At 50.7% G+C, this 27,500-nt stretch overlaps 2 non-coding genes across 2 annotated transcripts in view; both read left to right on the forward strand.

Moving 5' to 3' along the window:
- Nucleotides 1-26,556: 26,556 nt before the first annotated feature.
- On the forward strand, nucleotides 26,557-26,714 carry LOC125773733 (5.8S ribosomal RNA). Its single transcript, XR_007420336.1, has one exon. It is a non-coding gene; the product is annotated as a 5.8S ribosomal RNA (ribosomal RNA).
- Nucleotides 26,715-27,425: 711 nt separating this feature from the next.
- Nucleotides 27,426-27,500, forward strand: part of LOC125773732 (large subunit ribosomal RNA) — a 4,179-nt gene continuing 4,104 nt past the window's right edge. Inside the window, exon 1 of the ribosomal RNA XR_007420335.1 lies at nucleotides 27,426-27,500. This exon is cut by the window's right edge and continues 4,104 nt beyond it. This is a non-coding gene — a ribosomal RNA (large subunit ribosomal RNA).

A 27,500-nucleotide genomic window follows, 5' to 3' on the forward strand; every position in this document is an offset into this window, starting at 1 on the left:
GCCATTTAGGCTGCGACGCTTTTTCCCCACTGGGCAGTCGTGCCCTTAGCCACTTTTCACCTACTAAGGCACATTGCCTTGTCGCACGTTATTTTTTGGCCTTAAGGCTGCGACGCTCTTTCCCTACTGGGCAATCGTGCCCCCTAGCCACTTTTTATTCTTCGTCAAACGCTCCCACACCGAACAGGGCCCAAAGATAATCACGGCAGTCCACCACCTCGTCATTCTGCACCCTCCGACGAGCGCGGTGTCTGCGGACCTTGTCTCGTGTCCGCTGTAACTGTTGTTCGCGCAGGACCAACTCCTCCTCCGTGTACGGCCGGCCATCCGGATGCATCGGAGGTGGCCTTGCCGCCTGCCGTTCAAGCGTAAGCTGCCTGCGAGCCTCGTTCCGTCGCTCATTCCGAGCTGCCCGCGTGGTGTTGTGGGCATCGTCTAAGCGCTGCGTTGCGGCTACCATCTCTGCATTGGCGCTGGTGGCACGCTCGACGTACCAGTCCTGCTGCAGAGATGTGGTGATGTTACGCGCCGCTTCGCAAACGCTGCTCCATCTCGCTGGACTGCTCAACATAAACTCCACGAGAGTTTCCGGCGTCACAACCGCTGCATCATCCTCGCCGAGCAATGCTTGCCGAACATCTGCAAACCTCGGGCAGTCAAAGAACGCATGTTCAGCACTCTCCACGACTCCCGGACACCTGACACAGTCAGCGGATGGCGCCAGATGTTTGGTATGCAGGTATTCATGAAAGAAACCGTGGCCGGAGAGAATTTGCGCGAGATGGAAGGTCATCTCTCCGTGCCGCCGGTTCTTCCATGCCGCCAAGTCCGGGATAACTCGGTGTGCCCACCGTGTGTAGCGGCTTTCTGGTTCCAGCTGGTCCCACTGCCGCTGCCACTCGGCGATTGTGTTTATTCGCTCCTCGATGCGCAGCTCCCGCAAACTCGCTCCCGTCGCCTGATGTCGCTGGTAACAACGAGCGTCCTCCGTCACCTGCAGCACGATGGGGATGACGCTGGCAAGGACCGTTGCCACCTCGTTCCTCACCGTAACGAAGGTGCGGGCCACCGGCCGTGCGTAAAGGCCCTGCACCCGGTTCAGCTGCCTGCGACACGCCCGAAGCTTGACCGCTTCATGCCAAATCGGCGCAGCGTAGCGGAGAGTAGAGTCCACCACCGATGACAACAACCGTCGCTTCGCACACTTAGGTCCGCCATGGTTACGAAGCAACCTGGAGATGGCCTGCGCCACACGGAGCGCCTTCGACGTGGCCTGCTCAACGTGTGGCCTCCACGACAAGTGATCCTCAAGAATGACCCCGAGGTACTTGAGCGTGCGGGTCGGCATCTTCTCCACTCCGTCGATCGTCACTGGAACGCGGGTGCTTTCTCTCCGCATTGTGGAAACAATGACCAGCTCGGTCTTGGCCGGAGCAAGCTCCAGGTGGTGTTGCGCCATCCACAAGCTGATCATTCCTATCGCCGTTTCAGCTAACCGCGTCGCCGCCTCCGGTGTCGTCCCGCTCGCCAGCACCACGACGTCGTCGGCAAAACCGATCACCTCAGCGCCCTCAGGTAGCGCCAGCCGAAGCACGCCGTCGTACATGGCGTTCCACAGAGTCGGGCCCAGGATTGAGCCCTGTGGAACGCCCGCCGTGACCGTTCGCCGCACTGGTCCCTCGCTGGTTTCATACACCAGCCTCCTCTCAGAGAAGTAGCTGCGCAACATTCTCTGGAGGGCTACTGGAACTTGCAGCTTCTGCAGGGCAGCCGCGATCGCCTCCCAACTGGCGGAGTTGAAGGCATTCCTGACATCCAGTGCTGCCACCACCAGACATCGAGGATCCCGCTGGTTGGTGCGATGGAACGTCCTCGCGTGCTGCCCCCTCTCGATCACACGTTCGATGGCCTGTATTGTTGAACGGCCGCGCCGGAACCCATACTGTCTTGGCGACAGTCGCGGAGCATCGATGTCCTCCAAGTGCTCGTTCAGTCGATCCAGGATCACCCGCTCGAACCCCTTGGCGACTGCTCCCAGCATGAGCAGCGGACGATATGATGACGGGTCGCCCGGCTGCTTGCCCGGTTTCGCGATCAGCACAAGTCGAGCCTCCTTCCACGCCGCAGGAAACTCGCCTCGCTCGAGCAGCTGGTTGTACACGTCCACGAAGACCTCCGGGTGCTTCCGCATCGCTGCCTTCACCGCAGTGTTCGGGATGCCGTCCAACCCTGGCGCCTTGGACGACGCCATCCGCTCAGCCAGCAGCAGGACCTCCGAGCTCGTGACCGGCCTCAGAGCGACGTGTGAAGCGGTGCTTGCCTCGATGTCCGGCCACTCGAACGCTGGATGCTCCGGGAACAAGGCGTCGACGATCGGACCAAGAACAGCTCGGTCCGTTTCCGGTGGCGCCCGGCCGCGAAGCTTCGCTCGCACAACCTTGTACCCGAGACCGAACACCTCAGCCTCGACGCCGTCGATCAGCTCCTGAAGGCTGCTCTCCTTGCTGTTCTGGATACTGGCCTGCAGCAAACGACGACAATCCTGCAGTCCGGCAGACGTCACAGCACGCTCCGACGGTTGAGCCCGGCGATGGGCTGCCTCCGCTGCTTCGCACTCTTCCCTCAAGCGCTCGATGTCCGGAGACCACCAGTACACCTGGGGCTTGCGGTGGAAGGTAGCCCCGTGTACTCTCTCCATGGTCTCATCGCACGCCCGAGTGAGTCCGCCAACCAGCCCCTCCGGAGTGTCGACCTGTCCGAAGCGGCCGACTGTGAGGGCGATGTCGAAGCTCTTCCGGACGAACTGCATCGTCTTCCACCGAGTTCCGGCATGCCTGGCTGTCCCGTCACTGGCTGCTGCTTGGCTTTGGTGCTGCTGGCCACGTCGCTTGTTCCGTTGACCCGGAACCTCCACCTGGAACTCGATGTACTCGTGATCGCTGCCGGAGAAGCGGTTAAGCACGCGCCATGAGTCCGGCCGCACAATGGATTGGCTGGCGAAGGAGACGTCGATGACGCTTTCCCGCGCAACCCCGTTGCCCTTGAAGGTGGGCACGTTGCCACGGTTCAGCGTCTGCAGCGCCAGCTGCTCCACCACGCTTAGGAGCTCCTGCCCCTTCCGGGTAGTGCGCGCACTCCCCCACTCCTCGTTCCAGGCGTTGAAGTCCCCAGCCAGGACTGATGTTGTATGTCCCACCAGCGACACCTCCACCGCACCAAGAAACTCCTCGAAGTCTTCCGAACCACTGCTGGGCGACACGTAGCAGCTGGCGAAAGTGACTCCCGCTATCGTGGCAACCACCAATCCCGGGACGACGCTTCCCCACAGACGCTGGATGGGGTAAGCCCCCGTTGCGACGATCGCCACGCTCAACTCCTCATCAACAGCCCATCGCGGATCATCTCGAGGCGGCCGATACAGCTCACAGGCGAGCACCACCTGAACATCCAGCTCGCGAGCCGTCTGCATCAGCAGGTCCTGAGCTGTCCTGCTCCGCCCAAGGTTGATCTGCAGCACCTTTAGCGCCGGCACGTCAGATGACCGACCGGATGCGGGCCGCTGCACACGGCACAGCACACCTCCGCCGTGCAGCTCTTCGCCTGATGATCTGGCTTCCCGCATCGAATGCAGCTGGCCGAGCGATCGACCTCGCTCGTGCACGCTGCCCGGACGTGTCCCATCTCCAGACACTTGTAACAACGTTGCTGCCGCGTCTGCATTGGAGCCACCTTCCGGATCAGGCAGGACGTGTACTTGATTTTGACAAACTTCCCGTCCAGCTCCTCTGCCGCCTTCGTTGTCACCCGCGCTATCGCCACCTTCGTGCCGTCCCACGCTGGTCGCAGCCGAACCGAAGTCTCCTCCACGGTGTGCTGGCATAGCTCGGAGAGTGCCTTCGCCACGTGTGACCCCTCCGCTAAAGGGTCGACCGCGTCCATCCGGATGTCGACCGTGGGAGTCACCAAGCGTGCTGATGCCGGCAGTTCCGCCTTCGCGCACACGTCTTGGATGCACTGCAGCACCTCTGCAGCATTCGCGCTCTCCTTCAGCTCCATAACAAGTCGGGAGCGTGTGGTGCGTCGTCCGACTCCAAGGGCATCTGCATACTTCACCATCTCTGGAGCCCCACGCACAACCTGGTAAACCTCGGTCCAGGTTTGTCCCTCAGCTGGAGCGATCTCAATTGCGTCCGGCTTAGTCTTTCGCTGCCGTTGACGCCTTCCGCCTCGTCGTGTTGCAGGCTGGCTACGCCAAGCCTGTTGCCCCTGCTGTTGTTGGGGCTGCTGTGACGATGGTCCTGCAACCGCCTGTCGCTGGACCTTCGCCCGTTGTTGTTGCAGCTGCGGCCACTGCTGCTGCTGCTGCTGCTGCTGCATGCTCGCTGATTGACGTGCCGGCTTACGGCGCACCACCTCAGTCCAGGAGCCGCCATCCTGGTCCGGAGACGGCTCCACCATAGCCGTCACCGCAACCTGCTGTCGCTGCCGCTGCTGCTGCTGCTGCCCACGCTGCTGCTCACTCTGCTGCTGCTCCATCCGACGCCGTGGCATTGGGGTCGGCGAATAAGCCACAGAGGCGCGTATCGGCTCGCCCAGCTGCTGCTGACCTCCGACCACCTGCAAAATGAGCTCATTAAGCGCGTCACGCTCGCGCCGATGAGCCTCACGATCCAGCCGTTGTGCCTCTCGAAGTGCGGCGATTTCCGCCGCCGCTATTTCCTCCCGACGTACAGCCGCCGAGAGTGCCACCTCCGCATCGCGACGAGCATTCGCTTCTGCTGACGCCATCTGGACCCGGAAGAGGGACAGCTCCTCTTGCAGCTTGGCGAGCATGGCCCGCAGCTCCTCGTTGGTGCGACGAAGCTCGCGCATCTCCTCGTCGCGTTGCGCTGCAGAACCGGTAGAGGTCGTCTCCTTGACGACCGGCATCGACGACTTCGTAAGCAGCACACGCGGCTGCAATGAAGGACGATTCGTCGGCGCAACCCTCTCGTCCGTCGACAAGGTCCTCGACCGCAAAGACCTTGCACCGTCCATGGTGCTTGGCTTCCCCAGGTGCCAAGCAAACCCTAATGAAAAAGAATCGACTTACTTGCCTCTCCGTTGATCGACTCCGGATTGATGGCAGCAAGTAGGTCTCGCCGAGACGAATCCAACGAGGTGTCGGACGTCCAAATCGGACCAGCGGTTCCGAAACGGTGCACAAATGAAAATTCCGCTCGCACACACACACACACAAAACCCAGTTCCGGGGCCGTTCACTGGATCGCCCCCCCTGGTACGGCAAAAGCTGGCTCTCGCGAAGACGATTCCAGGGAGGTGTCGCACGTCCGGATCCGACGAAAACTGACGAAGTGGTGCACGATTTGGCCACCGATTTTCACACACACACGGTCGAATATGTCCCGCACTCTGGCCACCGCACTATGGGCCCGATTGACCCGTTGAAGACACGTGTCGACGCGTCTTGCCGAGACGCTTCGAACGAAGTGCTACCCGTCCCAATCGGTCCACTTTTCACGAAGTTGTGCAATAAAATGTTTTTCCGCACTAACACTAATGCACTCGCACACTAACACCACCAAACGGATTTTTCCAAATAGCAGAACTCAGCCGTTTATGGACCGATCCTGGCGATCCACGGATCGATCGACGCGCCCGACCGAGCCCTATCCGATGGTGGGTGGATCGAGGGGGTGGTGGGAGGAAACTGGCCTCCAAAAACCCGAAAAACCCCCTTTTTTCCGCCTTTTCGCTGGTTTCCAGGCTGTTTCCGGTCCGATCGACTGCCGGAAAATTTTGGTCGATGCGTCCTCGTGTTCCGGTACTGATGGGACTCTCAAACTTACCAAAAATCAGCGTTTAACTCGTCTAAAAATTGATCTTCCGATCCGCTCAATGGATCGCCTCCGAAACAACGGCAACAGCTGCGTCTCGTCGGCGCATTTGCAACGAGGTGCCGGACTTCGAAATCGGACCAGCGGTTCCGAAACGGTGCACAAATGAAAATTCCGCTCACACACACGCACACACAAAACCCAGTTCCGGGGCCGTTCACTGGATCGCCCCCCCTGGTACGGCAAGAGCTGGCTCTCGCGAAGACGATTCCAGGGAGGTGTCGCACGTCCGGATCCGACGAAAACTGACGGAGTGGTGCACGTTTTGGCCACCGATTTTCACACACACACGGTCAAAATGTCCGGCACTCTGGCCACCGCACTATGGGCCCGATTGACCCGTTGAAGGCACGTATCGACGCGTCTTGCCGAGACGCGTCCAACGAAGTGCTAAACGTCGCAATCGGTCCACTTTTCTCGAAGTTGTGCAATAAAAATGTTTTCGCACTAACACTAATGCACTCGCACACTAACACCACCAAAGGATTTTTCCAGATAGCAGAACTCAGCCGTTTATGGACCGATCCTGGCGATCCACGGATCGATCGACGCGCCCGGCCAAGCCCTATCCGATGGTGGGTGGATCGAGGGGGTGGTGGGAGGAAACTGGCCTCCAAAAACCCGAAAAACCCCCTTTTTCTCGCCTTTTCGCCGGTTTCCGGGCTAATTCCGGTCCGATCGGCCTGCGGCCAATTTTCCCGAGTGAGTCCCGATGGGCCACTCCTGTTACGATGATTAAACCCGCGCCAGGTTGCAGGGTTGATTTTTGAAAATTCAAAAACCAGGCCGGAAAAAACTCCCTGGTTTTTAGGAGTAGCGGGGGGGGACTTGGCACACGTGTAGAGGACCCCAATCGAGGGCCGGATGCCAAAATCCAAGTGGCCAGGTGGCCAACCGACCGAGTTATTAAATTTCAAAAATTTAATAACTAATTAAATAATATTGGCCTTCCACTTTGCCAAATCTTCAAGATGTCGCCCGAAAACACGTGGTGGATTTTACACGCACTTTTTGAAACCGGAAACGCGAAAAACCTCCAACTTTGGGCGCTAATATCTCCGTTGTTTTTCAACGCACAGAAACGGCAGACCACTTCATCGAATCGGGACGTTCTCACTCAACGTTTTACAATGTTTTTGAATCGATTCGCGCACTTTTAGAGGGCAATACCAACCGGATACTAAAAAACACTAGTTTTTTGGGCACCACTTCCGGTGGCATACACACACACGCACAAACTTAACACCGTTGGATGCGTCTTTTTGATACGCGTCTTTTGATGTTTTATTTTTGAAAATCCGTCAAGAATTGACGAAGTTATTCACGAAAAACTGGTCCCCGGAAAATCCCATACAAATTGTATGGCCGGAAATGAAACCGGAAACGCGAAAAACCTCCAACTTTGGGCGCTAATATCTCCGTTGTTTTTCAACGCACAGAAACGGCAGACCACTTCATCGAATCGGGACGTTCTCACTTAACGTTTTACAATGTTTTTGAATCGATTCGCTCACTTTTAGAGGGCAATACCAACCGGACACTAAAAAACACTAGTTTTTTGGGCACCACTTCCGGTGGCATACACACACACGCACAAACTTAACACCGTTGGATGCGTCTTTTTAATACGCGTCTTTTGATGTTTTATTTTTGAAAATCCGTCAAGAATTGACGAAGTTATTCACGAAAAACTGATCCCCGGAAAATCCCATACAAATTGTATGGCGAGAGTCAAAACCGGAAACGCGAAAAACCTCCAACTTTGGGCGCTAATATCTCCGTTGTTTTTCAACGCACAGAAACGGCAGACCACTTCATCGAATCGGGATAATCTCACTTAATGTTTTGCAATATTTTTTAACCGATTCGCGCACTTTTAGAGGATAATACTAACCGGACACTAGAAAACACTGGTTTTCCCCTCCTGAGGGGGAGGGGGTGGATATGGGAGGGGCGGGGGGGTGACGATCCGGTGCTCCACTCCGAGACCTATCCACCGATACCCCGGACGTCCCTCTAGCCCGAGGGGTTACCGAGATATCCCACTTTAAAGGATTTGTCCGGAAGTTTGATAACTCGGTGTTGGAGTTCGATAACAGTTATCGAACTACTTATCAAACTTTTTCAATCCTCTATAGCTCCGGAACCACTTGTCCGATCCGGGCGTCCGACGGCTCCCCGGAAAGGAAATTTTGTCCTCTTTTGAAATATTTCAAGGTTGAAATATTTCATGAAATATTTCGTGAAATATTTCACGTTTTCCGTAAAAACGCTCGTAGCACTATGGTTCGAGTTGGGGGGGCTGGGGAATATCACTCCTAACAACACCAGCGCCACCTGTGGGTAAATCTCGAACTAATTCGCTTTAAACGCACTTTTTCGCAAATTCGCACGGGAGCGCTCGAAAAACACGTCCGTTCACTTCGGAGGTTTCGCTCAGACTACACAGGGATAACTGGCTTGTGGCCGCCAAGCGTTCATAGCGACGTGGCTTTTTGATCCTTCGATGTCGGCTCTTCCTATCATTGTAAAGCAAAATTTACCAAGCGTAGGATTGTTCACCCTTTCAAGGGAACGTGAGCTGGGTTTAGACCGTCGTGAGACAGGTTAGTTTTACCCTACTGGTGTGCATTGTTTGTCGCTATCTTAACGGAATTCCTGTGCAGTACGAGAGGAACCACAGGTACGGACCACTGGCTCAATACTAGTTCGAACGGACTATGGTATGACGCTACGTCCGCTGGATTATGCCTGAACGCCTCTAAGGTCGTATCCAATCCGAGCTGATAGCGCTTCTTATACCCATTAGGTGGTCGTAAGCTAGCGGGCCTAACAACCCTCCGAGAACCGTCCGTGCTGTCCATTGGCACACTGGCGTCTCATCCCCGCTTACTACTAGGCCGCAAAGGGCGGGTTCGCGCTGCACGTGTTAGTACCATACATGTTGGGAACACCGGTGGACGAGCTTGCCGACTGTGGATAGCACTAGTTTCGACACCTACGACCGCCCGCAAACGACGGGACTACAGGCTGGGAGCTTCAAGTTGTAGAGATGCGTTCGCATCGATCCTCTCAGGCGACCCATGCTTGGTGGTTAGTGCTTGCGCGTGCGCGCCCCGTGTGTGCTGGAATTGGCCAACCAGTGCACATTGGTGGTGCGTACCGTGACTTGCACCATGTGACGAGAGTGTTGAAGAACACTGTGTGGTGACTCTATGCCTATGTGATGGGGTGCTTGTAACACACGACCGAACCGACGGCTCGTTGGATGGTCACGACAGTGTGGTGCAGGTGCGCCCATGTGTAACGAATACATTGAGTGCCGTTGGAGGTTAGCGGTTGGTCGGTTGCATGCTACAACTTCGCGTTGTACATGGGCTGGCCGCTGCGCTTCCTTCGGGTTGCCACTTGATGTTGATAGGGTTGATGTATTGTGTTCGTTGACTTTTGGTTCATTCCAAAAGTCTTCGGACTTAGATAATTTTACAAGTGTCGGCGCTCTCGGACCGAAAATAAGAAGACAACTAAGAAGAAAAAGAGAAAGAAGCTAATAGTGGAAAGTATTCTTCTTCAAAGAAGGAACAAAAATTTTACAAGTGTTGAAAAATTTCCTAAGTCCAAAAAATTTTCTAAGTCCAGAAAATTTTCTAAGTCCCACAAAATGGAACTTGATGAAGAAGATACAGAAGTTGAAAATTTTTCTAAGTCCAAAAAATTTTCTAAGTCCAGAAAATTTTCTAAGTCCAAAGTGTTGGAGCAATTTCCAAAGGCCCATAGGTTGCACTGAATTTTCCTAAGTTGGCCACAAGTACCCATGAGGTATCGAGAAGGTTCACCCGAAGGACATAATATGTCCCAAAGTACCGATAGAGTACCCACAAATAGCACCGCGTTGGCCTAAGTTGGCCAAAAGTACCGATAGAGTACCCACAAGTAGCACTGAGTTGGCCTAAGTTGGCCAAAAGTACCGATAGAGTACCCACAAATAGCACCGAATGGGCCTAAGTTGGCCAAAAGTACCGATAGAGTACCCACAAGAAGCACTGAGTTGGCCTAAGTTGGCCAAAAGTACCGATAGAGTACCCACAAATAGCACCCAGTTGGCCTAAGTTGGCCAAAAGTACCGATAGAGCACCCACAAGTAGCACCCAATTGGCCTATGTTGGCCAAAAGTACCGATAGAGTACCCACAAATAGCACCGAATGGGCCTAAGATGGCCAAAAGTACCGATAGAGTACCCACAAAGAGCACCCAATTGGCCTATGTTGGCCAAAAGTACCGATAGAGTACCCACAAATAGCACCGAATGGGCCTAAGTTGGCCAAAAGTACCGATAGAGTACCCACAAGAAGCACTGAGTTGGCCTAAGTTGGCCAAAAGTACCGATAGAGTACCCACAAATAGCACCCAGTTGGCCTAAGTTGGCCAAAAGTACCGATAGAGCACCCAAAAGTAGCACCCAATTGGCCTATGTTGGCCAAAAGTACCGATAGAGTACCCACAAATAGCACCCAGTTGGCCTAAGTTGGCCAAAAGTACCGATAGAGCACCCACAAGTAGCACCCAATTGGCCTATGTTGGCCAAAAGTACCGATAGAGTACCCACAAATAGCACCGAATGGGCCTAAGTTGGCCAAAAGTACCGATAGAGTACCCACAAATAGCACCGCGTTGGCCTAAGTTGGCCAAAAGTACCGATAGAGTACCCACAAGTAGCACTGAGTTGGCCTAAGTTGGCCAAAAGTACTGATAGAGTACCCACAAATAGCACCGAATGGGCCTAACATGGCCAAAAGTACCGATAGAGTACCCACAAATAGCACCGAATGGGCCTAACATGGCCAAAAGTACCGATAGAGCACCCACATATAGCACCCCATTGGCCTAAGTTGGCCAAAAGTACCGATAGAGTACCCACAAAGAGCACCCAATTGGCCTAAGATGGCCAAAAGTACCGCCAAGTAGCACCATAGAGGCCCGAGTAGAGCGAAATGTGGGCCAAATTGAACATTTGAAAATTTTTACAAGTCCAGAAAATTTTCTAAGTCCAGAAAATTTTCTAAGTCCAAAGAGTTGGACAAATTTCCTTAGGCCCAAAGGTTGCACTGAATGTTCCTAAGTTGGCCATCAGTACCCATGAAGTATAGCGAAGGTTCACCCGAAAGACACAATACGCCCTAAAGTACCCACAGAGTACCCACAAGTTGCACCCAATTGGCCTAAGTTGGCCAGAAGTACCGACAAGTACCACCATAGAAGCCCGAGTAGAGCGAAATGTGGGCCAAAGTACCGAGTAGTTGCCACAAATGCCCAAATGGATACCAAAATGTGGTACCAAGTACCTAACTGTTGCAACAAATGCTAGCTTTCTGAGCAAAAGCTGTGGACCAATTTCGTAGAAGAACCGCCTAGGCGAAAAGGCAAAAATCGCCGAAGCTGGCCCGCTCGCAGAGCTCGCGGGCCAGGAGATACTCATAGGGCGATTTACTAGAGTGGGGAACTTGAGAATTTTTGTGTCCGAGACTTTGGGCAACTTCGCGGCCGCCCCCTTAAAGTAAAAGATTTTCTCTGGGTGCCTAAAATTCGCAATTCCCGCAAAGTCGGGAAGACGTTAAAGTTTTTGCCCAAAAAATGGCCATCGATTTAAGATGATTTTCCAATAAGAAAATTTTTCCTAAGATGAATTTTTTCGAATATTTCCTAAACTAAGCGTCGGAGCACATGGCCGTGGAGGAACTTTTGGTAGCTTTTGGCAAGGGCTATCGGATGAAATAATGCGAAAGGCCATCGGAGCGATATTGGATTAATGCGGGCACATAAACGTACCTAAGAAGTGAAAATTGGTACCTTGCACGCAGGATGCAAGAAATGCTTGAGTGTTAACCATCATCGGTACCAAGTACCTAGGTTATATCGAGTGCGTAGATGGAAGTCGGTACCAAAGGGAAACCTTCCTAGGCTAGGTGCACGCAAGTGAGTATGGATCGATCAGTAGAAAGATGGGAAGCCATAGGAAACCTTCCTAGGCTAGGTGCACGCAAGTGAGTATGGATCGATCAGTAGAAAGATGGGAAGCCAAAGGAAACCTTCCTAGGCTAGGTGCACGCAAGTGAGTATGGATCGATCAGTAGAAAGATGGGAAGCCATAGGAAACCTTCCTAGGCTAGGTGCACGCAAGTGAGTATGGATCGATCAGTAGAAAGATGGGAAGCCCAAGGAAACCTTCCTAGGCTAGGTGCACGCAAGTGAGTATGGATCGATCAGTAGAAAGATGGGAAGCCCAAGGAAACCTTCCTAGGCTAGGTGCACGCAAGTGAGTATGGATCGATCAGTAGAAAGATGGGAAGCCCAAGGAAACCTTCCTAGGCTAGGTGCACGCAAGTGAGTATGGATCGATCAGTAGAAAGATGGGAAGCCATAGGAAACCTTCCTAGGCTAGGTGCACGCAAGTGAGTATGGATCGATCAGTAGAAAGATGGGAAGCCATAGGAAACCTTCCTAGGCTAGGTGCACGCAAGTGAGTATGGATCGATCAGTAGAAAGATGGGAAGCCCAAGGAAACCTTCCTAGGCTAGGTGCACGCAAGTGAGTATGGATCGATCAGTAGAAAGATGGGAAGCCCAAGGAAACCTTCCTAGGCTAGGTGCACGCAAGTGAGTATGGATCGATCAGTAGAAAGATGGGAAGCCCAAGGAAACCTTCCTAGGCTAGGTGCACGCAAGTGAGTATGGATCGATCAGTAGAAAGATGGGAAGCCCAAGGAAACCTTCCTAGGCTAGGTGCACGCAAGTGAGTATGGATCGATCAGTAGAAAGATGGGAAGCCCAAGGAAACCTTCCTAGGCTAGGTGCACGCAAGTGAGTATGGATCGATCAGTAGAAAGATGGGAAGCCATAGGAAACCTTCCTAGGCTAGGTGCACGCAAGTGAGTATGGATCGATCAGTAGAAAGATGGGAAGCCCAAGGAAACCTTCCTAGGCTAGGTGCACGCAAGTGAGTATGGATCGATCAGTAGAAAGATGGGAAGCCCAAGGAAACCTTCCTAGGCTAGGTGCACGCAAGTGAGTATGGATCGATCAGTAGAAAGATGGGAAGCCCAAGGAAACCTTCCTAGGCTAGGTGCACGCAAGTGAGTATGGATCGATCAGTAGAAAGATGGGAAGCCCAAGGAAACCTTCCTAGGCTAGGTGCACGCAAGTGAGTATGGATCGATCAGTAGAAAGTGGGAAGCCCAGTACCAAATGCCCTAGTGAAGACCGTAAACGAATATCATGAACCGAGAAGGAGCACCAAATGCCCTAGTGAAGACCGTAAACGAATATCATGAACCGAGAAGGAGCACCAAATGCCCTAGTGAAGACCGTAAACGAATATCATGAACCGATAAGGAGCACCAAATGCCCTAGTGAAGACCGTAAACGAATATCATGAACCGATAAGAGGCACCAAATGCCCTAGTGAAGACCGTAAACGAATATCATGAACCGATAAGGAGCACCAAATGCCCTAGTGAAGACCGTAAACGAATATCATGAACCGATAAGAAGCACCAAATGCCCTAGTGAAGACCGTAAACGAATATCATGAACCGATAAGGAGCACCAAATGCCCTAGTGAAGACCGTAAACGAATATCATGAACCGAGAAGTAGCAACGAATGCCTGAAAAAGTACCAAGTCCTCGGTATAGAGTAACGAGAGTTAACCGCCGTGATGTATGCAATGTGGGCAGCCATTGCATGGGTTCTGGACTTGGTTCGCGAATAACTTTTTTGCTAGACATCGGACAAAGTTGACGTGGAAGAACGAAATGTAGCATTTGATGCCACCTATCCAAAACTTTTTCAAGATTGAAGATCCGATCGATACAGCCTGAGTTATAGGCAAAAGTTGGTGCAAAAACGAGCATTTTTAATGGTGAAAAATCGGTACTCCTCGAATAGCTCCTGTTGGAAGCATCGGACCACATGGTCGTGGAGGAACATATTGTAGCGCGCGGTGTCAAGTATCGACACCCAAAACCGCATGTCCGATGGACGGAAAATGACCAAGTTATAGTGAAAACTTGGTTGCACCAAATTCCCGAAGAAGTGCAACGAGAAGGTGAATGCGATGGTTGTTCGTCGAATAGCTCCGGCCACAGACATGGTAGCGATTAGTGGTGCATGGAAGAAATCTAGCCACAAGTGCCATCTACCCATGGCCAGAAGAAAGTGTGGCCATATCTTGGATACCGGCGGAGCTATGGGGCAAATATGGGCCAAAAATGGTGCAAGTTGGACCAAAAATCCGAAAAAGTACCTAGGTAAATGCGCAGGTTGTTCGTCGAATAGCTCCGGCCACAGACATGGTAGCGATTAGTGGTGCATGGAAGAAATCTAGCCACAAGTGCCATCTACCCATGGCCAGAAGAAAGTGTGGCCATATCTTGGATACCGGCGGAGCTATGGGGCAAATATGGGCCAAAAATGGTGCAAGTTGGACCAAAAATCCGACCAAGTGCGCGAGGCGCTTTCGTGAATAGCTCCGGCCACAGACATGGTAGCGATTAGTGGTGCATGGAAGAAATCTAGCCACAAGTGCCATCTACCCATGGCCAGAAGAAAGTGTGGCCATATCTTGGATACCGGCGGAGCTATGGGGCAAATATGGGCCAAAAATGGTGCAAGTTGGACCAAAAATCCGACCAAGTGCGCGAGGCGCTTTCGTGAATAGCTCCGGCCACAGACATGGTAGCGATTAGTGGTGCATGGAAGAAATCTAGCCACAAGTGCCATCTACCCATGGCCAGAAGAAAGTGTGGCCATATCTTGGATACCGGCGGAGCTATGGGGCAAATATGGGCCAAAAATGGTGCAAGTTGGACCAAAAATCCGACCAAGTGCGCGAGGCGCTTTCGTGAATAGCTCCGGCCACAGACATGGTAGCGATTAGTGGTGCATGGAAGAAATCTAGCCACAAGTGCCATCTACCCATGGCCAGAAGAAAGTGTGGCCATATCTTGGATACCGGCGGAGCTATGGGGCAAATATGGGCCAAAAATGGTGCAAGTTGGACCAAAAATCCGACCAAGTGCGCGAGGCGCTTTCGTGAATAGCTCCGGCCACAGACATGGTAGCGATTAGTGGTGCATGGAAGAAATCTAGCCACAAGTGCCATCTAGCCATGGCCAGAAGAAAGTGTGGCCATATCTTGGATACCGGCGGAGCTATGGGGCAAATATGGGCCAAAAATGGTGCAAGTTGGACCAAAAATCCGACCAAGTGCGCGAGGCGCTTTCGTGAATAGCTCCGGCCACAGACATGGTAGCGATTAGTGGTGCATGGAAGAAATCTAGCCACAAGTGCCATCTACCCATGGCCAGAAGAAAGTGTGGCCATATCTTGGATACCGGCGGAGCTATGGGGCAAATATGGGCCAAAAATGGTGCAAGTTGGACCAAAAATCCGACCAAGTGCGCGAGGCGCTTTCGTGAATAGCTCCGGCCACAGACATGGTAGCGATTAGTGGTGCATGGAAGAAATCTAGCCACAAGTGCCATCTACCCATGGCCAGAAGAAAGTGTGGCCATATCTTGGATACCGGCGGAGCTATGGGGCAAATATGGGCCAAAAATGGTGCAAGTTGGACCAAAAATCCGACCAAGTGCGCGAGGCGCTTTCGTGAATAGCTCCGGCCACAGACATGGTAGCGATTAGTGGTGCATGGAAGAAATCTAGCCACAAGTGCCATCTACCCATGGCCAGAAGAAAGTGTGGCCATATCTTGGATACCGCCGGAGCTATGGGGCAAATATGGGCCAAAAATGGTGCAAGTTGGACCAAAAATCCGACCAAGTGCGCGAGGCGCTTTCGTGAATAGCTCCGGCCACAGACATGGTAGCGATTAGTGGTGCATGGAAGAAATCTAGCCACAAGTGCCATCTACCCATGGCCAGAAGAAAGTGTGGCCATATCTTGGATACCGGCGGAGCTATGGGGCAAATATGGGCCAAAAATGGTGCAAGTTGGACCAAAAATCCGACCAAGTGCGCGAGGCGCTTTCGTGAATAGCTCCGGCCACAGACATGGTAGCGATTAGTGGTGCATGGAAGAAATCTAGCCACAAGTGCCATCTAGCCATGGCCAGAAGAAAGTGTGGCCATATCTTGGATACCGGCGGAGCTATGGGGCAAATATGGGCCAAAAATGGTGCAAGTTGGACCAAAAATCCGACCAAGTGCGCGAGGCGCTTTCGTGAATAGCTCCGGCCACAGACATGGTAGCGATTAGTGGTGCATGGAAGAAATCTAGCCACAAGTGCCATCTACCCATGGCCAGAAGAAAGTGTGGCCATATCTTGGATACCGGCGGAGCTATGGGGCAAATATGGGCCAAAAATGGTGCAAGTTGGACCAAAAATCCGACCAAGTGCGCGAGGCGCTTTCGTGAATAGCTCCGGCCACAGACATGGTAGCGATTAGTGGTGCATGGAAGAAATCTAGCCACAAGTGCCATCTACCCATGGCCAGAAGAAAGTGTGGCCATATCTTGGATACCGGCGGAGCTATGGGGCAAATATGGGCCAAAAATGGTGCAAGTTGGACCAAAAATCCGACCAAGTGCGCGAGGCGCTTTCGTGAATAGCTCCGGCCACAGACATGGTAGCGATTAGTGGTGCATGGAAGAAATCTAGCCACAAGTGCCATCTACCCATGGCCAGAAGAAAGTGTGGCCATATCTTGGATACCGGCGGAGCTATGGGGCAAATATGGGCCAAAAATGGTGCAAGTTGGACCAAAAATCCGACCAAGTGCGCGAGGCGCTTTCGTGAATAGCTCCGGCCACAGACATGGTAGCGATTAGTGGTGCATGGAAGAAATCTAGCCACAAGTGCCATCTACCCATGGCCAGAAGAAAGTGTGGCCATATCTTGGATACCGGCGGAGCTATGGGGCAAATATGGGCCAAAAATGGTGCAAGTTGGACCAAAAATCCGACCAAGTGCGCGAGGCGCTTTCGTGAATAGCTCCGGCCACAGACATGGTAGCGATTAGTGGTGCATGGAAGAAATCTAGCCACAAGTGCCATCTAGCCATGGCCAGAAGAAAGTGTGGCCATATCTTGGATACCGGCGGAGCTATGGTGCAAATATGGGCCAAAAATGGTGAAGTTGGACCAAAAATCCGACCAAGTGCGCGAGGCGCTTTCGTGAATAGCTCCGGCCACAGACATGGTAGCGGTTAGTGGTGCATGGAAGAAATCTAGCCACAAGTGCCATCTAGCCATGGCCAGAAGAAAGTGTGGCGATATCTTGGATACCGGCGGAGCTATGGGGCAAATACGGGCCAAAAATGGGTAAACTTGTACGGTCCAAAGCCAAGGGTAAATTTTTTTATTCCTCTAATAACTTCTAGCACAGACATTGAATCGGTTGGTGATGTATGGATGAAATGTAGCAAACAGTTGGAACTACCCATAAAATCTTAAAGATTGACGATCCAATGTATAGAACCGGAGTAATGTGCGATACTTGGTGAAAAATCGAGTGAAAAATTAGCTATAAACTGTTTTTGGCCCATAACTCGAATACTAGACATCGGAAGGGGGGGTCGTAGAACGATTTTTTGTTGCCCTATCGATTCCCTATCGAACGAGCAAAAGTTGTTTTTTTGACCAAAAAGGACCCCTACTCTAGTAAAATTGGCCTGATTTTACTAGTCCCCGGTACCCGTACAGGCAAAATGAGCAAAATGCTCAAGTATGAATGGTTTTTGGCCCATAACTCGAATACTAGACGTCGCAGGGGGGTGTCATGGAACAATTTTTGGTAGCCCTTGAAATTATCTATCGAATGACATATACTTGATTTTTGGCCAAAAAGTTCCCTAGACTAGTAAAAATCGCATCATTTTACTATAGTCGGGTACCCTGGACGAAAAACCGCTATAATTGCGGTTTTTGGCTAATAACTCGAATACTAGACGTCGCAGGGGGGTGTCGTGGAACAATTTTTGGTAGCCCTTGAAATTATCTATCGAATGACATATACTTGATTTTTGGCCAAAAAGTTCCCTAGACTAGTAAAAATCGCATCATTTTACTAGAGTCGGGTACCCTGGACGAAAAACCGCTATAATTGCGGTTTTTGGCTAATAACTCGAATACTAGACGTCGCAGGGGGGTGTCGTGGAACAATTTTTGGTAGCCCTTGAAATTATCTATCGAATGACATATACTTGATTTTTGGCCAAAAAGTTCCCTAGACTAGTAAAAATCGCATCATTTTACTAGAGTCGGGTACCCTGGACGAAAAACCGCTATAGTTGCGGTTTTTGGCTAATAACTCTAATACTAGACGTCGGAGGGGGGTGCCGTAGAACAATTTTTTGTAGCCCTTGAAATTACCTTTCGAATGATATATAGTGGTTTTTTGGTCAAACAGTGACCCCGAGACTAGTAACCCTCCATACACAAAACCGCCTAAAAAGTTTTGGTTTTGCAAAATTTTGAAAAGTGCGTCAAAAAAATTTTTTCAAAAAGTACCAAATCGTGATCAGAACTCACTATAGACCATAAAAAGTGAAATCCGATGGTCATTTGCAACACTTGGTCAATCGAGAAAAATTTCACTTTTTTACTAGAGTCGGGTACCCTGAACGAAAAATCGCTCAAGTGATGGTTTTTGGCCAATAACTCGAATACTAGACGTCGGAGGGGGGTGCCGTAGAACAATTTTTTGTAGCCCTTGAAATTACCTTTCGAATGATATATAGTGGTTTTTTGGTCAAACAGTGACCCCGAGACTAGTAACCCTCCATACACAAAACCGCCTACAAAAACTTTGTTTTGAAAAATTTTGAAAAGTTCAAAAAAATTTTTTTTTCAAAAACTACTAAAACGTGATAAGAACTTACTATAGACCATGAAAAGTGATATCCGATGATAATTTGCAAAAGTTGGTAACTAGTAAAAAATTTCACTTTTTTACTAGAGTCGGTGCAACGAGAAAAAAAAAGTCCGTGATGGAGAAAAATGGCACGTTTTCCACGCCTGTACGCTTTCGTTTTCTATATAGGGGGTAGGTGAGCCAGAAGCATGAATTTGACTGAGTACGTATCTTTATGAATTGGGCCCTTCTAAATCGATTGAGACTACCCCCAGGACGATCGGACGACTGCTTCTGGCTCAAAATGTGGTTTTTAGATTTTGATCGTCAATTATGAGAGAAAAAATCGATTAGAAGTAAAGATACGAAATGCTTGGTCTAAGTTGGGAAACGACTTCGGATATTTGTTGGACGTTGTCGTAGAAGGTCCGAGGACCAAGGAAAAGTGATTTCCAAGTGGATTTATGCACTATTAGTCGATGGTAAGATGTGAAATTAGTAGAACTTACCATACAGTTTGCGAAGTTGAAGCAATCGGTTGGTGAATATGGTACTGTCTGTCCAATTTGGTGGTTCGGAATGAGTGAAACGATGTTGATGATGGATAGACGTTCCGATTGCCCCCGATCGGGGAACATATAGTGGTCTTTAAGGTCCAAGTACCTATGTTTTGGTAAGCAGAACTGAGAGTTAAAGGATGAAAGTCGGCCATTCCTAATATCATCCTATCGGTGGTTCGCGAGTTGTTTGAGGACCGGAGCAGCTCGCGATGAAACGGTCCTAGGGTATTGGTTATCCATCCAAGGAAGAGTAAATGCGATCCTAGATGTGTGTCGTTGGCCGTTCTACCGGTATCGCCTATCGATGAGATATCGACGGGCATGCCTTACTCGAAAGTTGAATTCTAGGATCGATGGTCAAACAGACCTATGAGCGATAAACCAAACTGAACACGTATTGATGTCGGCTTTTCCTATCATTTGATGCCGCAGGTTGTTTAGGGACCGGAGCAACTTGCGGCCGAGACGGTCCCCGGGGGTTTCTTTCTCCACGGAGTGGAAACTATTAAGCAAGAGTTGTAGCAAGATACGATCCTCTGATGTGTCGTTGGCCGTTCATGCGGTATCGCCTGTCGATGAGATATCGATGGGCATGCCTTACTCTACCGACCTTCTAATTGAGAGTATTAATCAGGGATCGATGGTCAAACAAGACCAATGAGCGATAAACCAAACTGAACACGTATTGATGTCGGCTTTTCCTATCATTTGATGCCGCAGGTTGTTTAGGGACCGGAGCAGCTTGCGGCCGAGACGGTCCCCGGGGGTTTCTTTCTCCAAGGAGAAGAAACGATTAAGCAAAAGTTGTAGCAAGATACGATCCTCTGATGTGTCGTTGGCCGTTCAAGCGGTATCGCCTGTCGATGAGATATCGATGGGCATGCCTTACTCTCCCGACTGGATTACTGAGAGTTTAATCAGGGATCGATGGTCAAACAGACCAATGAGCGATAAACCAAACTGAACACATATTGATGTCGGCATTTCCTATCATTTGTCGCAGGTTGTTTAGGGACCGGAGCAGCTTGCGACCGAGACGGTCCCCGGGGGTTTCTTTCTCTAAGGAGTGGAAACGATTAAGCAAAAGTCGTAGCAATAATCGATCACCTGATGTGTCGTTGGCCGTTCTTGCGGTATCGCCTGTCGATGAGATATCGATGGGCATGCCTTACTCTCCTGACTGTTTAATTGAGAGTTATAATCAGGGATCGATGGTCAAAAAGACCTATGAGCGATAAACCAAACTGAACACGTATTGATGTCGGCATTTCCTATCATTTGTCGCAGGTTGTTTGGGGACCGGAGCAGCTTGCGACCGAGACGGTCCCTTCCCGAAAGATGGTGAACCGAGTCGTCTGGCGTAAAAACCGGACGACTCGAAAGGGCTTGACCCTTTCAAGTGAGCGATAATCACATTCTACGCTCAGTTCGACAGCTACAAGGCAATCACTCGCTATGTTCAGAGCTAATACATGCAACATGCCGGCATTGTTTCCACCGACGCATGGATTCAAGACTGGTGCACTTATTAGTTAAACCGTTCGCCTCCGGGTGTTTCGAGTTCAAGTCTGGATGAGGATTGATCTTGCTGGTAATAGCTTGAGCCCCTGAATAAGGGGTCGAAGCGTACATCTTGAGACCATGTACAACATATTACCAAATCGGCACCATGGGTTCGGGTGCAAGTGATGTAACCGTGAAAGATGTTGAGCAGCCCAACATCGGTTTACACACGCATAATAGGAAGGCAGCGCTGTCGACTGGTCAGTCGTGTAAGAAGTGTGCATTATCGATCACAAATATATTGGTGATCTGTAGGTTGCGCATACACCATGCCCGGTGTAAAGTGCCGTGGTCCCCCCCGGGGGGCTGCATCAAACCGTTCGCCACGCGAACTACCCAATGGAACGAACTCGATGCATTTAATAAGAAGAAGAGATGATAATGAAACACGGTCGATTTAAGAGTTGAAAACGTTGAAATGCCTATAAGCAAGTCTTAAGTTGGTGGTGACCGTTACGCCCCAACAAATTGGTGCCTTACCCTACACCAAAGAGCCATTCAACATGGTTCAAGTGAGCGATAATCACGCTCTACGCTCAGTATGACAGCTGCAAGGCAATCACTCGCTAAGTTCAGAGCTAATACATGCAACACGCCGGCATTGTTTCCACCGACGCATGGATTCAAGACTGGTGCACTTATTAGTTAAACCGTTCGCCTCCGGGTGTTTCGAGTTCAAGTCTGGATGAGGATTGTTCTTGCTGGTAATAGCTTGAGCCCCTGAATAAGGGGCCGAAGCGTACATCTTGAGAGTAAATGTACAACATATTACCAAATCGGCACCGTGGGTTCTGGTGCAAGTGATGTAACCGTGAAAGATGTTGAGCAGCCCAACATCGGTTTACACACGCATAAGGGGTTTATTGTTATCTGTAGGTTGCGCATACACCATACCCGGTGTAAAGTGCCGTGGTCCCCCAGGGGGCTGCATCAAAACGTTCGCCATGCGAACTACCCAATGGAACGAACTCGATGTATTGAAAGAGATGAACAATTAATAGCGAGAATAGGGGCCCGGAAGCAATTCCGCGGCCCTACGGTCGATTCAAGAGTTGAAACGTTGTACAATCGTGGATAGCACCTAGTGCTAATATGGTGAGAGATAATGTGTGAGGAAATTTAGTTTCCTAAAGTTTAGTTAGTGGTTTCCGTTGTGCCCTAACAAACTTAAAGTTGGTGGTGACCGTTACACCCCAACAAATTGGTGCCTTACCCAACACCAAAGAGCCATTCCATATGGTTCTAGAGAGAGAGAGTTGTGTGGAAATTTATTTCCCACTAAGCGAGTGTGTGTCTGTAGTGGAACGAATTCTGGTTGATCCTACCAGTAATATACGCTTGTCTCAAAGGTTAAGCCATGCATGTCTAAGTACAAACATAAATGAATGTGAAACCGCATAAGGCTCAGTATAACAGCTATAATTCACAAGATCATCCTACCACTAGTTACTTGGATAACTGTGGAAAATCCAGAGCTAATACATGCAACATGCCGGGACTGTTGCCCTCGCGGGTAGCTGAACTGGTGCACTTATTAGTTAAACCAATCGCCTCCGGGCGGCTTGAGTTGAAGTCTGGATAAGGACGCAGATCGTATGGTCGCTTGTCGACTGACGACAGATCTTTCAAATGTCTGCCCTATCAACTATTGATGGTAGTGTAGAGGACTACCATGGTTGCGACGGGTAACGGGGAATCAGGGTTCGATTCCGGAGAGGGAGCCTGAGAAATGGCTACCACATCCAAGGAAGGCAGCAGGCGCGTAAATTACCCAATCCCAGTACGGGGAGGTAGTGACGAGAAATAACAATATGGACCTCTCTAACGATGGTCCATAATTGGAATGAGTTGAGTATAAATCCTTCAACAAGGATCAAGTGGAGGGCAAGTCTGGTGCCAGCAGCCGCGGTAATTCCAGCTCCACTAGCGTATATTAAAGTTGTTGCGGTTAAAACGTTCGAAGTTGATTGCCCGTCCAGACACGTGACCGCCACGGGCGCCCGGTTACACGCCGGGGCCGTTCGTGCGCGCGCTCACGGCTGCGACTCACAATGGTGTACTTGGGCGTTACTCTGTGAACGAGTACCGTGCTACCGGTTAACTCCGGCACGGGCTCCTCATGGTGCTCAAGATACTCACATTTACCTTGAACAAATTAGAGTGCTCAAAGCAGGCTAAGACAAAGCGTCCGGCCCCCCCGTGGGGTTGGCGTTGGCCGAGAATAATCTTGCATGGAATAATGGAATATGACCTCGGTTTATACGATTTCGTTGGTTTGTCAGAAACCTAGAGGTAATGATTAACAGAAGTAGTTGGGGGCATTGGTATTACGGCGCGAGAGGTGAAATTCGTAGACCGTCGTAGGACCAACTGAAGCGAAAGCGTTTGCCATGGATGCTTTCTTTAATCAAGAACGAAAGTTAGAGGATCGAAGGCGATTAGATACCGCCCTAGTTCTAACCGTAAACGATGCCAATTAGCAATTGGGAGACGCTACCCCTATTCGGTGCTCTCAGTCGCTTCCGGGAAACCAAAATCGGGTTCCGGGGGAAGTATGGTTGCAAAGTTGAAACTTAAAGGAATTGACGGAAGGGCACCACAAGAAGTGGAGCTTGCGGCTTAATTTGACTCAACACGGGAAAATTTACCAGGTCCAAACTTATCGAGGTAAGACAGATTGATAGCTCTTTCTCAAATTTAAGGGTAGTGGTGCATGGCCGTTCTTAGTTCGTGGAATGATTTGTCTGGTTAATTCCGATAACGAACGTGACTCAAACATGCTAACTAGAACGCTGTCAGCAGTGCGCCTCCGGGCGCACCTGACGTTACAGCCGGGCGGCGCCTTCACGGGCGGTCGTCGGCTACGTTTGCCCTGCTTAGCGGGACAACTTGTGTTTAGCAAGCTGAGAATGAGCGATAACAGGTCCGTGATGCCCTTAGATGTTCTGGGCTGCACGCGTGCTACAATGTGGGTCGCAGCGTGTTCTCGCCAATAGGCGCCCCCATTCCGAGAGGAACGGGAAATCACTAAAATGCCCATCTAGTCGGGATTGGGGACTGCAACGGTCCCCATGAACCTGGAATTTCTAGTAAGCACTAGTCATTAGCTAGTGCTGATTACGTCCCTGCCCTTTGTACACACCGCCCGTCGCTACTACCGATGGATTATTTAGTGAGGTTTCTGGAGGCTTACCTTCCGCGGTTCCTTCGTGAGCTGCAGCTGGCATGGCTGAAGTTGACCGAACTTGATGATTTAGAGGAAGTAAAAGTCGTAACAAGGTTTCCGTAGGTGAACCTGCGGAAGGATCATTACTGATGATCGTCCGCGAGTGACCAACCATGGGCTGCCTTCGGTGTAGCTCGGTCGCTCGCTTGCTATGTGTCAGAATTTGTTGAAAGCCAACTCGTTCGTTGTACACTTTGATGGGTGACCATCACTGTGTCCCCGTGCCGAGCTAGATCTCCCCTAGCCGTAAGGCACTTGAACGCCCCTTCGACGACGAGTTGCATGTGTGTGGTATGTGTCAGAATCTGGTGAAGCTTTCTGCATGTGATGTGCCTTGTGTGGATCCGTGGCCATTGCATTGTGTCTGGTGCTTAGATACCCAGACACTTAGAACGCTTGCGCGGAAAGCAAACTCGATCGTTGTACACTTTGATGGGTGACCATCACTGTGTCTCCGTGCCGTGCTAGATCCCCCCTAGCCGTAAGGCACTTTGAACGCCCCTTCGACGACGAGTTACAAGAGTGTGGTATGTGTCAGAATCTGGTGAAGCTTTCTGCATGTGATGTGCCTTGTGTGGATCCGTGGCCATTGCATTGTGTCTGGTGTGTAGGTACCCAGACACTTAGAACGCTTGCGCGGAAAGCAAACTCGATCGTTGTACACTTTGATGGGCAACCATCACTGTGTCTCCGTGCCGTGCTAGATCCCCCCTAGCCGTAAGGCACTTTGAACGCCCCTTCGACGACGAGTTACAAGAGTGTGGTATGTGTCATAATCTGGTGAAGCTTTCTGCATGTGATGTGCCTTGTGTGGATCCGTGGCCATTGCATTGTGTCTGGTGTGTAGGTACCCAGACACTTAAGCAAACTCGATCGTTGTACACTGTGATGGGCGAGCATCACTGTGTCTCCGTGCCGTGTAAGAGCTCCCCTGGCCATCAGGCACTTGAAAGGTCCTTCGACGACGAGTTACAATAGTGGTGTGTTAGATACGTCAGGTGATGGTATCTACTGTTGTGCAATACGTATCCGGCCACGGCACGGAACGAACGGGAACTGTGGTGCAGACATACAAAGAGTTAAGCCTATTAGTCATTAACTCTAAGGACGGGGCCATGGGGCGGTACGCAAAGGATACGGATGAGCGAGTATGCAGGCCCAATACTCAATAGCTCGATCCGATCCAAGCACATGAGTTGACTGCGGCGCCAGGTTAACCAATGTGCTAGATTCTATTTGGCCAGTAGAATCTTGTGTCTTATGCGATTTGATACCAAGACACCAGAACGAAAGTTAGTTGAAGAGTTATTAAACTCTTATGAAGTATGGTTGTGCAATCACAACTTATGACTTTAACCTATAAAGTGGATATGGACTTGCAATTATAACATGGAATCTCTACACACCCCATGAGCTCGATCCAATCCACGCACACGAGTTGCCTGAGTAGCGACAGGTATACCGATGTGCAATACGTATCCGGCCACGGCACGGAACGAACGGGAACTGTGGTGCAGACATACAAAGAGTTAAGCCTACTAGTCATTAACTCTAAGGACGGGGCCATGGGGCGGTACGCAAAGGATACGGATGAGCGAGTATGCAGGCCCAATACTCAATAGCTCGATCCGATCCAAGCACATGAGTTGACTGCGGCGCCAGGTTAACCAATGTGCTAGATTCTATTTGGCCAGTAGAATCTTGTGTCTTACGCGATTTGATACCAAGACACCAGAACGAAAGTTAGTTGAAGAGTGATTAAACTCTTATGAAGAATGGTTGTGCAATCACAACTTATGACTTTAACCTATAAAGTGGATATGGACTATCAATTATAACATGGGGCACACACCATGTTCTCGATCCAATCCACGCACACGAGTTGCCTGAGTAGCGACAGGTATACCGATGTGCAATACGTATCCGGCCATAGGCACGGAACGAACAGGAACTGTGGTGCAGACATACAAGGGCCATGGGGCGGTACGCAAAGGATACGGATGAGCGAGTATGCAGGCCCAATACTCAATAGCTCGATCCGATCCAAGCACATGAGTTGACTGCGGCGTCAGGTTAACCGATGTGCAATACGTATCCGGCCATAGGCACGGAACGAACAGGAACTGTGGTGCAGACATACAAGGGCCATGGGGCGGTACGCAAAGGATACGGATGAGCGAGTATGCAGGCCCAATACTCAATAGCTCGATCCGATCCAAGCACATGAGTTGACTGCGGCGCCAGGTTAACCGATGTGCTAAGAGAGTTGTTCCTGGGCCTTCAAAGTGACTTCAAAACTATCTTAGCGAATGGTGGCCATGGGCGTAGACATGAGCCACAAGTCACAAGGCCTGGGACTATTGGGTAATAAAGACAACTTAGTCAGAAAGTTAGTCTTTGGACGTACCACCGGGATTGTGTTACATTGGGAACCTTACTATAAAACCCTAGGCAGGGGATCACTCGGCTCATGGATCGATGAAGACCGCAGCTAAATGCGCGTCACAATGTGAACTGCAGGACACATGAACACCGATAAGTTGAACGCATATTGCGCGTCGGACGATTAAACCCGGCCGATGCACACATTCTTGAGTGCCTATCAATTCCTTGATATACAACAAACCAAACTTCAGGGTGGAGCGTGCCACAATAGAACACTATGGCGAGCAGCCCGTCTAGTGTCGTGGGGGAAACACGCTTCCACACTGTGCATAATGGCGTGCTCGGGACCTTTGTTGGGACCGCAGGGCGCTGAAAGTAAAGGGGTGAACCGCATAAATCGCACGCACGTAAACGCGCACACACACAAATAGAGTGAGACGTATCGTAGGATACCGCTAAGAGTACGTTGTGAAACATGGGGAAATTCAATCGAAAACCTCTTTGATGTCCAAGATTTCGTTGACCGTATCCGTCGTAATACTGGATCAACGTGCTTGGGGGAAAACGTCAAAGGGTTTTATAATAGTGGTGCATGATTAACCCATCGATGCCCGAGGGGAACATGTTGTCCAATACAATAGTGGTGCAGTTGGCTCGACATGCTCGGGGGGAGACATCGTGGGTCCAAGTCGACCAAGTCGACCGGGAGTTGTTGTTGAGAGATCGAATCAAAACGATGCCGAGCGGAACTCGTTGTCCTTATTGGAGTGATATTCGGACAACGTGCTCGGGGGGGCCATCGTTGATTCAAAAATGACCGTAAATTGCCCAATCCGTGTGTGTGTGTGTGTGTGAAGTGTTGTTGCGTATATATCGGTTCGCTATGCCCCGGGTTCGAAACGAATGGAATGTGACTGATTTTGTTGTAGGCCTCAAGTGATGTGAGACAACCCCCAGAATTTAAGCATATTAATAAGGGGAGGAGAAGAAACCAACCGGGAT

This window comes from Anopheles funestus, assembly GCF_943734845.2.
Source record: "Anopheles funestus chromosome X unlocalized genomic scaffold, idAnoFuneDA-416_04 X_unloc_49, whole genome shotgun sequence".
NCBI classification, from domain to species: Eukaryota; Metazoa; Arthropoda; class Insecta; order Diptera; family Culicidae; genus Anopheles; species Anopheles funestus.